Source organism: Ictidomys tridecemlineatus, chromosome 8, assembly GCF_052094955.1.
Source record: "Ictidomys tridecemlineatus isolate mIctTri1 chromosome 8, mIctTri1.hap1, whole genome shotgun sequence".
NCBI classification, from domain to species: domain Eukaryota; kingdom Metazoa; phylum Chordata; class Mammalia; order Rodentia; family Sciuridae; genus Ictidomys; species Ictidomys tridecemlineatus.
In genome coordinates, this window is record NC_135484.1 from 137501145 (window position 1) to 137515447 (window position 14303).

Below are 14303 nucleotides of genomic sequence, written 5' to 3' on the forward strand. Positions count from 1 at the left end.
TTTTTTAAACAGAAGAATACATTTTAAAAATACAATGTTAAATTTATACCTCTTGCAGGTTGTTTGGCTTTATTAGAAGTTATTTACTAGTTAAAGAACATTTCTAAAGGATTTCTATAACCACCTGCAAATCTTCGTGTAAAATAAAATTCTGAGATTTACATTAATAAAAAGTCTTTAATTGATTCTGAGAGAAGATAGATTGAAAGCCACACTCTCTGCCGAACATGAATATACCAAGATCCATTTTGAGAGTCACTGACAAATTCGCAGAAGGTAAGCTTGAAAGCAGAAGTAGTCAGTAGTCTTCTAAATATATGATGTCAGCGGAATATCCAAATAGAAAAAGAAAGAAATCCACTCCTTCTTCAGACATAAAGTTGACTTCAGATGGACTGAGACTTTTGCTTGTTCTTTTTTGTTTTAGCCACAAGAATTTATTAATGGATCAAAGAATGCGACAATAAGGCACCGCTGTGGAAGAAAGTGTGCTACATAGCCCAAGGACGGGGAAGCCATAATCTTGGGAACTTTAAATGTGCAAATCAGGGAGCCTCTGAATTTCCTCTCTAGAGATCCGTATCAGACAACTCTTCCCTTTTGTACATTTCCTATGTTACATCACTTGATCACAAAAACAGATACTTCAGAAAGAAGGTCTCATTCATTCCTACTTGAGCCATCCAGCCTGGCCACTGCCCTGTCCCCCACCTTCATCCATCCCTTTGAAGTGATATTTTTTAGCAATTCCCTTCCTAAAGACTTGTTCACACGTCTTGGAGAGCCTTGGGAAGCAAGGAAAACAACAAGCAAGTAATGAGTCGGGGAAAGTCAGCCAAGGGCAGACATGAACAGCTTCACAGAGCCACATGGGACGGCAATGGGCAGGTTCAGTGAAGTCTACTTAAGCTGACTTTGGCAGAGAAGTCGCCCTGGCTCACTCAGAGGCCTATAATGCCACCTTACATTGTCTTACCAGGGCCAGACCCTTGTTTCTACGGGATTATCAGTGGCCTATGCAAGGGGCTAGGAAGATAATGTATCCAGGCAGCTCATGACCCAGTACAGCCAATGCTTCGGGCCTGAGCTAGGGGTTAACTGTGGCTTCCAGCGTCCACATTGGCCAAGTATAAAAATCCATAAATGATTTTGTGCAAAACTTCTGCTCTCCCAGGAGAGGCCACGCAGGTAGGTAAGTTGAGAATCAGAGGGCAGACGGAGAGACCCCCCCCCACCCCGGGGCAAGCCACCCAGAACAGCTGGCTCTACACTTTTCACCAAGGCCACTTTCCAAGAAGAATATCTCCACCCGGAGCCCTTTGATGGCCGAGCAGTGCAGAGGACCAAGAGAGGGTCACGTTCCTCCAAGAGAAATGTTGGTTACCAAAAGGCTCCTGGAGAGGTGACATCCTAGGGACCCCATTTAAGAATGAAGATAGATAAAAACTGCCAGACCAACGAACGACCCTGCCAAGTCAGAAATCGATTCAACAGGCACCGTTTGGGGTGCCAAGTAGGACCCAGGGAGTTTTGAGCCTCAATAAATAAATAAAATTTTGAGCTTCAATATAAACTTCTATTGAAGTTTCTTATTATATTGGAATTCAGGCGATTAATCTGAGGTGGGCACTAAAAAGTTAAAATGCGATTGCGATCACTCAGCACTGATAATTCATAAACTAGAGTTGTAACCTCAACAGAGGTGACATAAATGAAAAAGAAGGAGAAAGGACCTCCAAAAGTCTTCTCCCTCACAAAATCCATGAGAACACTGGCACAAAATGTCAAAATCAAATCATGATAGTTATTCAACCAAAGACTTGAGACAGTCTGGGACCCCCAATTCAAGAAAAACAGCACATTTCAGGAAAGGGTGAAGCACTCTCTGAATTTCTGACGTGCTGACGTGGCTCCGTGGTGCTCCTCCCCTCCTCGGTGGTAGCCTTGAAAATCAACAGCCCAGTGGCCATGAGATAAGCAGCCCAAACTCACTGGAAGTATTGGAGCTCTTTCCTAACCCCATTCCTGGAAACACAGTCCTCACTGGGCTTGTCGGTGGTTTCCTGGAAGACACCACAAGGGAGCCTTGTTTCTATGCAACTTGACTCCGATCTGGCCCAAAGGAAGCAGGGTTTGCTTCAGGGACATTTGTTGGAAAAAAAAAAAAAAAGTGCAATCGGTTAACACTGCAGTTACCCAAGGCCGTGATAAGACTTGAGACAAAAGAACAACTAAAAATAAATAAAAGAAAATGAAATAATGAATTGAATTGTCTACCAGGGGATTTGAAAATCTCCTAGTAATATGGAAGGTCAAAGGCTGAAATGGGGCCATTAGATTCATGCTCAGGATTGTGGGTGTGCTCAAGAAAGACCTGAAAAGATGTCAACTCTGGTTGACCTTGAATCTTTACAAAACAAGAAATGAAGGTTAAATATATATATATATACACACACACACACATACACACATACATGAATGACATGCAAAGAAACAAGTATGGTTCATTCATAAGGAAAAAAAAAGACAATAAAAACTGCCTTTGAGCAATCACAGATATTGGACGGAGTCGACAAAGACTTTAAATCCATTATCTTAGCCAGGCCCAGTAGCACACAACTATAATCCCAGTGACTTGGGTGGCTGAGACAGGAGGGTTTCAAGTTCAAAGCCGGCCTCAACAATGTAGTGAGGCCTAAAGCAACTTAGTGAGACCCTGTCTCTAAATAAAATATCAAAAGGGCTGAGGATGTGGCTCAGTGGTAAAGGACCCCTAGGTTCAATCTCTACTACCCAAAAAATAAATAAATAAATAAATAAAACCAAAATCCGCTATTTTTAAATATGTTCAAAGAACTAAAGGAAATCATGTCTAAAGAACAAAAGGAATGTCTGAGAATTATACCTCACCAAATAGAGGAAATTAAAAACTAGATAAAAATTATTAAAAGGAGCCAAATAATTCTGTAGTTGAAAAGCATAATGAATAAAATGAGAATTCTCTATACAGGTTCAATAGCAAATGTGAGAAGACAGAGAAAAAGGATAAGAGAACTTGAAGCTAGGTCAATTGAGATTATTTATTCTGAGAAACAAAAATCAAAAAGAGAAGATTAATGAATAGAATCTCAGTTACCCGGTGGGATACCATCAAGCACACCACCAGATGTTCAGTGGGAGTCTCAGTGAGGTAAGAGACAATGTGTTAGAAGCAATATTTGACAAAAGAATAACCATAAATTCACAATTTTGATGGACAACACTAATCAACACAACCAAAACAGCTCATCATACAAAAATTAATATAAATTCAAATTTTATATTATTATAACATTATTATACATTCATATCAATATAAATTATATTAAATTTTAAATTCAATTGAAATTTATATTAATACCAATTCAAAATTCTAGATTTCCACATATAATAATATGTGGACATATAATAATCAAATTTCTTTAAGGACAGACTCTTGAAAACAGCCAGAAGTGGACTTATCCTGTTCAAAGGATCTGCTAAAAGATAAACAACTGATTTCTTATCAGAAACCTTGAAGGCTTGAAGTCAGTGAGATGATAAATTCAAAGTGATGAGAAAAAAAATGATGATCAAATAAAAATTCTATACCTAGTTAAACTATCCTTTAAATGAAGGAGAAATTAAGACACTGTCAGATAAACACTGAGAGGGTTCATTACCAGTTGACCTGCCCACAAGAAATTTGTCCTTAAAACTGAAAGGAAAGGACACTAGATAGTAACTTGAATACACATATAGAAATACGGAGCATTGGGGTATTGATCACTGTTGCTTACTGCTGTGACCAAAAGACCTAATAAGAAAATTAGAGATGGAAAGGTTTATTTGGAGGCTCATGGTTTCAGAAGTCTTAGTCCACACATGGCCAGGTCTATTCCTCTGGGCCGAGATGAGGCAGAACATCATGGCACAAGAGTACGGTGGAGGAAAGTATCCCAAGACATGGCTCCAGGAACCAGAGAGACTGTTCTCACCATGACAAAATAGAAACCCCAGAGGCACCCAGTGAGCCGCTGCCTCTGGCCACCCTACCTGCTTTCAGTCACCACTCACTTAATCCCTATCAGGGGATTACTTCACTTATTGGGTTAAGGCTCTCGTCATCCAATTACTTCACCTCTAAACTCTCTTGCATTGCCTCATACATCAGCTTTTGGGAGACCCTACATAACTAAAACATGCAGTAAAAGTAAAAAAAAAAAAAAAAAAAACCAAAAAACAAAAAACAAGACAATATAATGGACAGTATAATTGAATTTTTTTGTTTGTAACTCTTTCATCTTATTCAAAACACAATAGCATACTATAGAAATTATACATTGTGTTGGGTAAATAATGTGTAAAGAAATAACTGTAGGATAGTAACAACACAAAGGAAGGAAATGGAGCTATATACAAAGTTTTTTACACTATTTAACTTAAGTTCATATTAATCTAAACTACATTATTGCAAATTAAGATGCTAAATGTGATTCCAAAGGAAACATCATCAACAAATCTTTAGTCAGACTGAGAAAGAAATAGAGAAAGCCCAATTACTAAATTTGAGAATAATGGTGTTACTAATTTGCTCAGGAGCGATTTTAGTAATTCAAAAGAGGGGACATTACTACTGAGTTTACAGAAATAAAAAACAATTTAAGAAAATAATATGAACAGTTATATGTCAGTAAATTAGATAATATAGGTAAAATATGGAAATTTCAGTGAAGACAAACTTCTAAAACCGACACAAGAAGAAAGAGAAAATCTGAATAAATTCAAAACTGATAAAGAGATTGAATTGTTAATGGAAAAAAAAATACCACAGCAAATGTCCAGGACCAGATTACACTGCTAAATTCTATGAAATTTTTCAGGAATAATGAACACAAATCCATCACAAACCCTTCCAAAAACTAAAACAGTAATACTCTCCAACTCATTCTATCAGGCTAATATTCCCTTGATATGAAAACTAGACAGAGATACCACATGAGGAAAAAAAAAGTGCTTATCAATATCTCTTATTAGCACGGATACAAAGTTACTTAACAAAACATCTGCAAATTGAATTTAGTGACAGGAAAGGATTATACTCCATAACCAAGTGGGATTCATCCTAGGAATACAAGTTTAGTTTAATATAAAATCAACCCATAAGTAAACCACATTAAAAGAATAAGGCACAAAATCCACATGATCTTTTTTAAGAGACAAAAAATGATGAAATTTAAAGACCTTTTCCTCATTAAAAATATATAAGTCTGCAACACATTAAGAATAGAAGGTATATTTCTGTATCCATAGTATTAACAAAATTCCCAAGGTTGCCCACCCCCCTTAATGATGAAAGACAAAGAGTTTTTATCCTAAGATAAGATATAGGACAAAGATGTCTGCTCTTCCCACTTCCCTTCCACATTTACTGGAGATACTGCCCAAGGGAAATAGGAGAGAGAGAGCAAAACAAAAGACACCAACATTGGGAATAAATAAGTGAACCTTATGATGACATATCACAGAAGAAAGGATGAATGTACCAAATTCACATGTACATCTGTGTACAGTGATCAATATGAAATAAAAAATAAAATGATCTCAGTTAAAAGGTGTAAAATAAGAAAATGATGGATAATAAATCTGACAAAGGAAGTGCAAGACTTTACACTGCAAACTATCACTGAAATACCGTTAGAGAAATTTGAGAATGCGTAAATCATGGCACGTCCCATGCTCACGTATCGGAAGGTTGAATATAGCTAATACGGGGCTGGGAAGGTAGCTCAGTAGTAGGTCACTTGCCTAGCATGCACAAAACCCTGGATTTGACAACCAGCACAAAAAACATACAAACTCACATACACATGCGCGCGCGCGCACACACACACACACACATATGCACAGTCCAAAAATTGATCCACAAATTTCAAGAAATCTATGCCCTGTTTTGTAGAAATTAACAAGAAGATCTCAAAATTCAAATAGAAATGCAAGAGATTTAGAAAAGCCACAACGATCCTGAAAGCAAAAACGAAGTATGATAATTCACACTTCCAGATTCCAAAACTTCCTACAAAGCTACAGTAATAAAGACCCTGGTTCTGGCAGAAGGGTGGACATCTAGGTCAATGAACTTGAACTGAAAGGCTCAAAATAGATTTTCACACTTATTATACATTTATGTTCAAAAAGGTATCCAAAATATGCAATAGGAAAAAAAATCAGAACCGTGTTTTCAACAAATGGTGCCTGGACGTATGGATAGCCACCTACAAAGAAGAAGAAGACGACGAAGAAGAAGAAGATGACAATGAAGAAGAAGAAGAAGGAGGAGGAGGAGGAGGAGGAGGAGGAGGAGGAGGAGGAGGAGGAAAAGGAGGAGAAGGAGTAGACAGACCCTTTTCTCACACTATACACAAAGAAATGACTCAGAAAGGATCAAAGGTCCAAACATAAGGGCTAAACCTATAAAACATTTAAAAGAATACATAGAATAAATCTTTGTGGTCTTAAATGAGGTGACAGTTTCTTAGAACACCCAAAGCATAAGCAACTGAAGAAACATAGATAAATTAGATTTCATCAAAATGAGAAAGTTTGTGTGGCAGAGGACACTGTTAAGAAAATGAAAATGCAAACAACATAACGAAAGAAACTAATTGCAGATCCTGTATGTGATAAGATCATGTCCAAAATATGTAAATGCACATGCTTGACTTAGATCACAGCAATAAAAAAGAAAAGAAAGCCAGTTTTAAAAAGGAACAAGGGATTGGGGTCAGCAGTTCTCTGAAGAAAATACGCAAGTGGCCAAGAAACACCTGAGAAGATGCTCAACCTCATTAGTCGTTAGGTAAACCCAAGTCAAGATCACAATGAGACACTTCTTCACACTCACTCAGGATGGCCATGATGGACAACAGCAAGTGTTGGAAAGGATATGGAGAAATCAGAATCCTCAGATATTGCTGATGGGAATGCAACATGGCGCAGCCGTTTTGGAAAACTCTTTGGTAACCAGGTACAGTGGCACATGCCTGTAATCCCAGTGGCTCAGGAGGCTGAGGCAGGAGGATCACAAGTTCAAAGCCAGCCTCAGCCAAAGTGAGGTGCTAAGCAACTCAGTGAGACCTGTCTCTAAATAAAACACAAAATAGGGCTGGGAAATGTAGCTCAGTGATTGAGTGATCCTGATTCAATCCCCAGTACCTCCCACCCAAAAAAAGAGTTTGGTAATTCTTCAAAAAGTGGAACATAAAGTTACCATATAGCCCAGCAATTCCACTCTTCGGCATTTACCCAAACGAAATGAAATGGAAACACGCCCACACAAAAACATGTGCATGAATGTTCCTGGCTTCATGGTAACTGTTTCATGATAACTGAAAGGTGCAAACATCCAAATATTCATTAAAAATGAATTCATTAGAAAATGGTAGAGTCATATGATAGATTATTATTCAACCACAGAAAGAATAACATTCTAATCCGTTTTACAAAGTGGATGAACCTTGAATGCATTATGTCAAGTGAAATAAAAAGTCAGATCCCCAAAATGACATATTGTATGATTCCATTAATAGAAATGTCAAGAATAAGCAAATCTATAGAGTCAGAAAATAAGTAAGTGATTGCCAGCGTCTAGGAGAAGAAAGAAGTGAGAACTGGTGAGGACAGGTTTCTGTGTGTGATGATGAAAACGTTCTGGAATTAGATAGTACTAGTTGTCACATAACGTTGTGGAGGTACTATAAAATATTGAATTCTGTGTTTTAAAAGAGTGAATTGCATGGTATATGAATTGCATCTCCATTTTTAAAAATTAAAAAATCAGCAGCAAGTTAAAATGGTACTCTAAAAAAACATCTGCTAGACTAATGAAGAAATAAATTGCAGATATCAGGAATGAAAAAGGAAACATCATTACTAACCCTATGGAAATTTAAATGCTTATAAGAAAACATTATGTGTTAAGCAATTTAAGCAAAAGGACAAACTCCTAAAAAAAAATCATATTACTAAAACTGATTCAAGAGATGGAAAATCTAAATAGAGTTATATAAAAGGCAAAGAAATCTGATGTGTAATTCAGTTTATAATTCAATTTATAAACTTCCTGTAAGCAGAAACCCAGCAGCAAATGGTGAATCTTATAAAATATTAAATTATAAATTTTAAAAAATAATTATAAATATAATTGTAAAAATAACAATGACTTAAAAATCACAAATAAGAACAATCGTACGTAAATTCCACAAGGAAATAGAGGAGAGAGAAAACCTGTTCAATCTAGATTAAATAACTGACTCGTTTAACTTGAAAATAAGAAGATAAAGCCAGGTGCAGTGGCACATACCTGCAATCCTAGAGACTTGGAAAGCCGAGGCAGAAGGATGGTAAGTTCAAGACCAGCCTGTGCAACTTAGCAAGACCCTGTCTCAAGATAAAAAAATTTAAGAAGGAGTTGGGGATGTGGCTTAGTGGGACAGAGTCCCTGAATTCAATTGCCAGTACTGAAACACAAAAGAAATAAAAGAAAAGAAAATACTTTTTAAATGCAGATCTGAACAGCAATTCATCAAAGAAGATGGCAAATAAGCCTCTGAAGTCATGTTCAACATCACCAGTCACCAGGGAAATGCAATTTAAAACCTCAATGTGATATCATTATACGGCTATCAGAATGACTGAAATAAAAAATACTGGCAACACCCAGGGCTGTGCGAATATAAAACAAGTAGGTCTCTCCCAGACTGTTGATGGAAAGGCAAAATGGTAAGCCACTCTGGAAAATAGTTTGACAGTGTGCATCAAGATAAATGTGCATGTGTCACAGGTTCTCGCAACCTCACGACTAGACATTTACTCTGGAGAAGTGAAAGCACAGGTTCACAAGAATCTGTGTGCATTTTTATAGCGGCTTCATTTTTAACTGGAAACAATTCGCATGCCTTGGCACCCAAGAATGGATTTAAAAGCTGTAATAAATCCATTGAAGGGAACATTACCCAAAATTAAAGAGGAAGGAAACACCGATACCCACAAAATGATGGATAAATAGTGAATTCATTTTGCTAAGACAAAAGGCAATGTGTTATGTTATCCCATGATGTGGTTTCCATACGGATAGTGTTCTCCAAGATCCATGATCAAAAGCTTGGTCCCCAAAGTGGTGCTATTGGGAGGTGATGGAACCTTTAAAAGGCGGGGCCTGGTGGGAGGTCTTTGGTCCCTGGCCTGTCTCTGCTTCCTGACTCCTGATAGCATTCACTTCTACTTGTCGTCCACACTGGTGGGCTGCCCTCACCAGGGACCCAAGCCAACGGAGCAACTTGATCTTGAACTTGAATCCCCAGAACCATAAGCCAAAATAAACCTTTCTTTACTTCATAGGTAGCTTGTGTCAGGTATTTCATTGTAGTAACACAAAACTGACACATGCACTCCATTAATGTGAACCATCCAGAAAAGGCTAAACTATATGGATAGAAAACACATCCAGGGTTTTATAGTCTGGGCATGGAGATGGGGCAGGTGAACTAAAGAAGGGCTAACAGAAGGGAATCTGTGAGTGACAGAACCATTCTAAGTCATGATGACTCATAATACATAAGTCTATCTTCTAACCAAACCATGAAACTATGCCATGGTGAATCTTATGGTGCGTAAATTTTAAAGACGTCAATCATAATACGTGAAAAGCCTAAAATAGAATACAAATTGTAATAAATGAACTTACTTAGTTTACAAATGAATAAAATAATCACACTAAAGGGAGTGGGGAGGAAAAGAACCAAACAAACTGAGTGACTTTGGGGAAATGGCATTTTAAGTGAAGGTTGCAAGACTAAAGACAAAACAATGTACAAATGCTACATTTTAACTAATAATTTAGTTTTTCACAAGAGCACAATGAAATATTACCCAGCCATAAAGAAGAATGATTTTATGACGTTTGCCAGTAAATGGGTGATTCTGGAGACTTTTATGCTAAGTGAAATAAGCCAACCCCCAAAAACCAAAGGTCAAATGTTTTCGCTGATATGTGGAAGCTGACCCACAATAAAAGGGGGGAAACAAAGAGAATGGAGGAAGGCTAGAAATAGAAAAGACAGTAGAATAAATCTCACATAATTTTCCTAAGTACATATGAAAATACCTAAGTGAATCTCACTGTGTCCACCCACAAGAATGGGATCCTAAGTAGAATAAGATATATTCCATCTTATTTATATATATATATATATAAATCTATATTATAATATTATAATATTATAAATTTATATATAAATTATAATTTATTAATTATAATTTATTAATTATAATTTATATATATAAATCTATATTATCTATATTATAATATATAGTATATTATATCTTATCTACTGTATCTGTATCTATATATTATATGGATAAGATTCATATTAAACCTTATTAGCTATATTTCATGCTTGCATAATTTTATCAAAAATGGATTCCACTGTCATATAACAAAGAAAAGCCCCAACATTTTTGTTTTAAAAAGAGCATGGGTGAGCAATTCTGGCTCTGCTCTACATAAATACCCAGGTTGAACAAATAAGCAAATGTCTTTTAATTAAGGAGACCCGGGATTGACACTGTCGGATAAAGATGCTACAAATCAGGAAAGGGAAACGAGAATGAATTCTGGGGTGTGAGCTGACGTCAGAGGCACCAGCACAAACTCAGAACACTGAAGTCAGTGTAAACGTGTGTGTTTGCAGGGTGAGCACCCACACCTCCATCGCCAAGACCTGTGTCCCCAGGAGGACATACAGTCAGGGCACCCAGAGAGCAGTGAGCCCACCCCCTGCCCGGTCTTGGTTTATAAACACCAATCTTCAGTTAAAAAAGAAAAAAAAAAGAAGCAGTGTTTCTGAGACACATGGTGACCCCAGGACAGGAACCAAGCTGAAGGAGTCCCCAGTGGCCAGAGTGGAAAAATGAGAGGAATCCAGTTAGTCCTGGCGCTGTTGGATCATGACCTACAGACTGATATCAGTCTCCAGGAGGTCACATTGATGTGACTAACTCGCTGAATAAATAAAGGGAGGTAAATTTTTTCCTTATGGAAGGATTTCTAATACATGGAGAAGGGATGAGAGAATGCACAACTCCTCTAGAACACCACAGTGCAGACTGTCGTAGGGGATCTACCCAAGGACGCTAAGAATAGCGGAGAGAAGGAATATGCACAAGCTCCAAGGACCAGCCCGACGGCATCTGTTAACTGCACTGGGGAAAACAGCACCTTGATCCATGAAAAATGCATCATTCACAGCCTGAAAGCCTCTGTTCCCTGATACCACATCCTGACGTACTAGGTGACTTATCCATGATGTGTGCTGTTCATTGCCTTAACTTGTCTTCCCCACAGGGGAAGAAACTTTGGCCAAATTCTTCCATTGAATTTTCCCCAAACACCCAGAACAGTGCTCAGCACATGGACCCGATAACTCTCTGTTGAAATGAATGAAGGTACGATTGAGACCGGTGACCTGCGTGACCGTAGTAGGTGGTGTTGTATTCCTGGTAAGTGCTTTTTGATTGACGGTCATCTGAGTTAGTTGAGATCCTTTGAGCAATGGGTTGTGATTCTAGAATTTTAGCCACGAAGTAACTGCATTCACTCAGAGCCACTGCTAATTCACAAATGTCTTTGTGTGAACCGGGAAGAATGTCCCTTCCTGCACACAAGCGCAGCCCCTGCACCAGGATGAGAGGACTCGGCAACTGAACTGTGGCCTGGATTTTGTCCTCACTCATCCCCTTAACCAGGTGAAATTGTGCAGTACACAACCTGCCCAATAGTACATGATGGCCCTATATTCACATATAGACACCACTCTCGGTCACAGCTGTGCCTGGAGCATCCTATAAAAGCATCCTGCTCCCTGGTGTGGATCCCTGTGGGCTTCCCCAGACCCCCTCCCAAACTGGCTTGCTCAGACCTGCCTAGGCACTGTGCAGGCCCTTTGGACCAGATTGGGTTTTTATTCTCAGCTCATTCTTTTAGTTTCCAAATCCCTGTCCATGACGCTGTCTCAGAACCCCTTTTGTTCTAAGTCTCACAGTAAGGCTCCCCTTTCCCAGAATAGATCTCTATTCCCCAAGCTACTATCCGAGCTGACAACGGGCTTCCTGCTTGCCTTGAAGGGGGATCCAGACAGCACCGAATTCCCCCATGATATTCTAAGTTTGCACCAGAAACCCTTGGAAAAAACTCTAAGTCACAATCACTTCCCACTCCAAAGAGTTTTAATAGAGCACCTACAGAAAGTCTGGCTTGCAGAGATGAGACTACCTGGGCGGGGGTGGTGGTGGTGGGGTTGCTGTAGATGAAAAGTCTACAAAATGTAAACCTTTGATGATTGGCTAACAAGCGTTCCAAACCAGACGAAGTTAAGGCAAATCGACTGCGGAAAAAGACTCTGGTTTATAAAACACTTGACATTTAGCTGTTCTTTCTGCAGGTTATTATAGAGCAGGGTCAGAACCATTTGCAATCTAAGAATTCACTCCCTGACTTACGTTATGCAAGTTCCCGTCTTGGTATGTTTGAAGGAGCTCAGCTATACTTAGCATGGAAGCCAATATGTGCGTGAGTCCTATTGCTGCGTGTCTGCCTGTATTTGCCATGGGGCACTGGGTAGATGCCCCATGGGAAAGGAGTGGCCAGCCAGTCAGACCCTAGGAAGAGATTTGAGTGAAAGAGCAAAGAATGGGACTTCCGGGAGCCCTTACAATGACTCTCTGACTCAACATCTGGACTGAAACATGGACTTGAACATACATCTTTCCAAAAACGGTCTACAAATGCCAACAAGTGCATGAAAAGATGCTCAGCATCACCAATCATTAGGGAAATGCAAAACAAACACCTAGTGACATAACACCTCACACCCATCCAGGTGATCACTATTTAAAAAAAACAACAACAACATAATAGTAAGCGTTGGCAAGAATGAAAAGTTGAAAACCTTTTGCTCTGTTTGTGGCCATGTAAGATGGCGCAGTCACTGCGGAAAATGGTAGGGCAGGTAACCCAAAATTTACAAACAGAATTCCCATAAGGTTTACCACCTTCCCTTCTGGGTATATATTCAAAAGTATCGAAAGAAGGATCTCGAAGAGATATTTGTACACCCAGTTCATAACTGCATTATTCACAACAGCCAAATGGAAGAAACAACCATGAGTTCATCAACAGGCGAATGTATTTTTTCCACGCCAGAGAATGTTTCTCCGTCTAAAGAAGAAAAGAAATTTTGCCACAAACTACAATGTGGATGAACCACAAGGGCTTTAACCTACAAAATAACCAATACCATGTGATCCCCCTGTATAAGGTGTCTAGAGTAATCAATTTCACAGAGATGGAAAGTAAAATGGGTCGCCAGGGGCTGGGAGCAGGGGGGAGGAAGGGGGAGTCCTTGAATGGACATAAAGTTTCAATTTTGCAAAATGAAAAATTCTGAAGATAGATGAGGTAATGGTTGCACAACAAGGTGAATATAATTAATGCCTCTGAATCATACAGTTCACTGTGCACACTTAAAATGCTTAAAATGGCAAATTTTCTGTTTTATTTATCATTTTTTTAATGGGGGGGGCGGTGACTCTCTGAATTTAAAAGGGAAATCACTGTGGCCTGAGATACAATTTAGGAAATTTGACCGTTCTGACCCAAGTTTCAATGTGAAATAGGTGTTTTCCAAACCTCAGCCACAGGGTGATGGATGCAAGCCTGGTAGGCATGTCCCCTGGTGTGACCATCCTGGAGGGTACTGTGGGTGGAGAGCCTTATAACTGAGCAGGTCCTCTGATACAGTAATGCCACTTGCAGACATGTCTCCCTAAGAAACCATCACAGATGTCCACAGTTGTATCTGTAAGGATGAACGTCTGCTTATGGCATCAAGTAATCAGGAAAAAATTTATATGTACAGAAGCCGGGCATGGTGACATACTATCACTGTAAAATTAATAAGAACTATATTGTCAAAGAACTGTGGTCTTGGAACATGTTCTCAATATATTGCTAAAATGTTTAAAAAGCACATTACACAGAATCAAGTTCAATATGTATTTTTTTACTAAAAACTTACATATGTAGGCAAAGAGAGAGCAAGTCATAATACAACGGATTTCATGTATCTTTTCTTTTTTTCAAATTTTTAAGATTATCCTTAAGTTATTTATGTGGTCAAAAAAATAAAAATAGTCTAAGACAGAAAGATCATGAGTTCAAAGCCAGC